The sequence below is a fragment of the Mauremys reevesii genome, linkage group 3, assembly GCF_016161935.1.
Source record: "Mauremys reevesii isolate NIE-2019 linkage group 3, ASM1616193v1, whole genome shotgun sequence".
Lineage (NCBI taxonomy): Eukaryota > Metazoa > Chordata > Testudines > Geoemydidae > Mauremys > Mauremys reevesii.
Window position 1 is genome coordinate 27,982,873 of NC_052625.1, and position 5,143 is coordinate 27,988,015.

The window sequence follows — 5,143 nt, forward strand, 5'->3', positions numbered from 1 at the left end:
GTGGTAAAATATCCTAGTTGGACTCCAGATTAAAGGTTTTCAGAAGTGACTAGTGATTTTAGATGTCTCCATTTTTGGGGCATCCAACTTGAGACACCTCAAAGCAGCTTAATTTTCAGAAATTGCTGAATATCAGGCCCCTTTACAATGCCTCAAGTTGGGCACTCAAAAATATCAAACCAGCTAAAATCCCTAGTTGTTCTTTAAAATCTTTAAAATCAATGTTTAGATCAGTGGTCGATCCTGGGGACTCTCCCAGTCGATCATGATCTCTGGTGGTGTAGCAGGGCTTCCGCTGCCGTGGCCCACGCCACTCCCAGAAGCGTCCAGCATGCCCGCCAGCCCCGGGGGAGGGGAAGGGATCTCCGCACGCTGCTCCTGCCTGCAAGCACCATACCCGCAGCTCGCATTGGCCGGGAATGGGTAACCGTGGCCAACTGGAGCTTTGGCGGTTGTGTCTGCCAAGAGGCGCAGCACACAGAGCCACGTGCCCCCCTCTCCCCTCCCAGGGACCGCAGAGGCGCGTTGACCCCTTCCGGGAGTGGTGTGGGACAAGGGCAGGCAAGGAGCCTGCCTTAGCCTCATTGCACTGCCGCCCAGGATCCACCCGTGGTAAGTGCTGTCCAGTGGGAGGCACCCCAACCCCCAGCCCTGATCCCCCTCCCAGAGCCAGCACCCCATACCCCCTCTTGCACCCCAACCTCCTGTCCCAGCCCCAGCATCCTGTACTCCCTCCTGCACCCCAACCCCCAGGCTCAGGCCAGAGCCTCCTCCCTCACTGCGAACCCCTTGGCCCCAGCCCAGAACCTGCACCCCCTCCCAAGCCCCAACCCCCCGCCCCAGCCCGGTGAAAGTGAGTGAGGGTGGAGGACAGCGAGCGACGGGGGTGGAGGGATGGAGTGAGTGGGACAGGGCTTTGGGGAAGGGGCGGGGCCACAGAGAAGGGGCACAGTAGATCCTGAGTTGCCCTCAAATTCAAAAAGGTTGGAGACCACTGGTTTAGATCATTCACTGTAAGGAGGTGGGTGAATAATTAAAAATAACTAAAGTAAAGGTTGACTCCCAGAAAATCATTAACTACTGGTACATAAAATGCATGGAATATAGCTTTCATCTGAAAATAAATTCTTATAAGAATAGCTGTTTTAAATCAATAAATAAAAACCCTTTACAATTTAGTTTGATCATTTAACTTTTAAATATGTCCACACTGAGCCTAAGAAAGTATAATATTTTATTGCCTTAACATGTATTATGTGATGTATAGTATGGCATTATTCCTTTCAGAAAAAACCTTCCCCCCCCCCCGCCCTCTACCTCCCCAGTCGGAAGTTGCAAGGAAGGCCTGACCCTGATCTCACACTAATATAAATCAGGTGTTAATCCATAGAATTAGTGTTACAGTGGAGAATATTGCTGTGAAATTGGAATCAAGCCCTCTGTTTCTGAGTAGTCTCATTAACTGCATATAGTTAGCCATTTTCTGAGAGAGACCTCACAGACTTTTACATGTTTATTTTTAAGCATTTAAAAAAATATACTGAAATGGGGGAAGAGTTCAAAACAAGACATTTCTAATTTCAGTTGTTTCAAGCAGTAATTTAAGGTTCAGTACAAAACAAACCATACATAAATAGTAGCAAACATGCTGCATCTTGTTGCCATGACAATGCCCTACTTCTAGCACATGAAGCTGATTCATGTGTTTTCTCACTTCACAATTAATAAATTATGGTGGGTTATGAGAACTAAACCATCTGGAAGAGTTTGTGAATACAAGTAGCAAATTAATTTGTTACCTAATCCTGGTGTCTTTTTAGGAATTAACCTTCTGTAATAGAAAATAATATTTTGATATAGGTAAAACTGCCTGAATGAGTTTGTCTATTTTTAATACTGATTCATCAGAGCTAATTGCTGTCCTAGGCCTAATCTTGCTCCTACTGAAGTCAATAGCAACCCTTTCTCTGACTTCAGTGGGAGCAGGACCTAGCCAAATTGCCTACCCTGAGGTTTGGAGAGTTCCGAAGGGCTCCTCCCCTGGACTAACAGGGGCTACTGGGAATAACTCTTTAGAATCTGTACTTAACCAAATATTTCTTAGATCACTTACTATGACTATAATGCTTCTGAGTCCCTAGTTTATGTAACTATCTCAGCAATTTGTTTCCTTTTCTGTACATCAGGGGACTGGATCCTGTCCCTGTGGTGGAGAGGAATGGATTTTAGGGGTCTAATCTCTTCCATCTATAAACAGATCATTTTGTGGAAAAAACACTGTGGACAGCCATGATATATTGGTTAATAGAGCAAAGAATGTCAGTACCTTTGTGCAGACAAAGGGCTAAAATACCAAGCTTCCTTGTAATTGTGAAGTACAACACAGAGCAGAGACTATGTGATCATGGTTTTTACCCACATTTACTAGATTACTACTTAGTCTGGTTTCCTTTTATGAATTATGGGCGGGGGGAAAGTGTGCCTATTATGGGAGTATTGCACTGAGATAAGCTTGGAGTTTCTATATGCTTGGGTGTTGCAAGAATGCAGCAATATTCACTTTGAAACTCTCTCAGAACTGGCCTTGCAGAGGGAATCAGCACTGGGAACTGTATTGATCAGCCCCATGTTGCATGTTCTCTCTTTCTCATGATACAAGAATTAATCAATCCAGGTGAAGCACATATGGAGAAATACCATCCCCACATCTTCCCCTCTTCTCTATGCAAAAGAGGAGCACCACCTGCACTTCATCATTTCCCTCCCTCCCCCCTGCCCTTCTTCTAACAAAGATGACCCTCTTCTGGAGCTCTGTATGGATGGAGGATTGCAAGTTCAAGGGCTGGAAGTGGGAGTGAGGGGATCAAGGCAACGCATCTCTCCCAGGTCTCTTCTACAACAGCTACTGTGCAGCGACAGAGAGATCCAGTTGTGATGCTGGCAAACCAGGTGACAACTCTTGCCAAAACTGTAGGCATTAGCTAAGAACTAACAAGCTCATAGCTGCAGACCAGACCAGTTCACCTGTATGTTAGTTTTGCTCAAAATAGGTATATAACAGGTTTGGTCAGAGACCCCCTTGGGACTGTTACCTGATGTGCTGAGACTACCTTGTTTTCTCTGCCAGTTTGGACCTCCAGAACCCTGCCTTGTTGAGACAGACATGCAAACCTGCTGCAACACAGACCCAGGATCTGAACCACACCCTCGAAGCTGCAGACTTAACTAAAACAGCTTAGCAAGTGCTCCTGTCTCCAGCACCCAGCTCTCAATGGGATCCAAACCCCAAATACATCGGTTTTACTCTGTATAAAGCTTATACAGGGTAAACTCATAAATTGTCCGCCCTCTATAACATTGATAGAAAGATGTGCACAGCTGCTTGCTCCCCCCGTATTAATCATTTACTCTAGGTTCAATGATAAAAAAGTGATTTTATTAAGAATAAAAAGTAGGATTTAAGTGGTTCCAAGTAATAACAGAGAGAACAAAGTAAGTTACCAAGTAAGTTCCAGTAAGCTTCTTTCACAGAATAGACTCCTTCCTAGTCTGGGCCCAATCCTTTCCCCTAGTGCAGCCCTCGTTAGTTCCAGCAGGCATCTTAGGTGAAAAGCAGGAGATTCCACATGACTGGGACCCCGTTTGTTTTGTTCCACTTCCTTTAATAGCTTTGGCACAAAGTGGGAATCCTTTGTCCCTCTCTGATTCCCACCCCTTCTTCTCAATGGAAAACCACCAGGTTAAAGATGGATTCCAGTTCAGATGACATGATCACATGTCCTGTGAGACTTCATTACCCACTCACTGGCACACAAGTATACAGGAAGTCTTACAAGTAAACACAGCCATTTACAACCAATTGTCCTGGATAATGGGAACCATCAAAATTCCAAACCACCATTCATGGCCCACACTTGGCATAATTACAATGGGACCTCAGAGTTATATTTCATATTCTGAGTTTCAGATACAAGAATGATACATTCATACAAATAGGATGACCACACTCAGTAGATTATAAGCTTTGTAATGATACCTTACATATCATATACTTTTGATATGATACCTTACATATCCAGAGACCTTTTGCATAAAGCATATTCCAGTTACATCATATCCACTTATAAACACATTTTTATAAAAATATGGAGTATAGCATCACAAGGTATATGGCACTGGAGACCAGACAATCTGTGTATGACCCATAACAACTTAAAAGGAGGCATTATGACTGTAACCAAGACCATTCACTTATGTATGGTGTGACAAAGTTCCTCCTCTACCTTGGTAGGTCTTGCGCTTGTTGATGGATTTGCTAACCTCACAGATTCACCCTGTGGGTCGGGAAACAGCCCAGAGACCTTCCCTTCTGGTAGAAGCCACAGTCCAGGTCAATTTCTCCTGTGTTTGATAAGGAATTGGGAGGTTTGGGGAGAACCTGGGACCACCCTCTACTCCGGGTTCCAGCCCAGGGCCCTTTGGACTGCAGCTGTCTAGAGTGCCTCCCGGTACAGTTGCACAACAGCTACAACTCCCTGGACTACTTCCCCATGGCCTCCTCCCAACACCTTCTTTGTCCTCACCACTGGACCTTCCTCCTGATGTCTGATAACACTTGTACTTCTCAGTCCTCCAGCAGTATGCCTACTCACTCTCAGCTTCTTGCACACCTCTTGCTCCCAGTTCCTCACACACACTTCCTCTCCTCTGGCTCCCTTTGGCCTGACTAGATTGAGCCTTTTTATAGCATCAGAGGGGCCTCAATTAAAGTCAGGTGCTAATAGCCTCACCCAACTCTTAGCAGGTTCATTGGAGTCAGGTGTTCTCATAAGCCTGGAGCAGCCCCTGCTCTGGTCACTCAGGGAACAGAAAACTCTTTCTCCAGTGGCCAAAAGACCTCCCTTCTGCTACTCTGCTGTGGAAGGTAGGAGGGAGAGGGTAGGAGGTAGCAGCTGCTGCTGCTGTTGTTCCTGCTGGGCCCTCGCTGCTGCTGCTGCTCCGGCTGCTCCCCTGGCTGGGCTAGACACCCCCTCCCCCTTTCTCTGCTACCTGCTTGCTGGCTGGCTAGTAGATTTCCCCCCCCACCACCCAGTTGCTGCTGTTACTCCACCTACAGCCCCTTGGGGGGGGGCTGCTGGCCTGC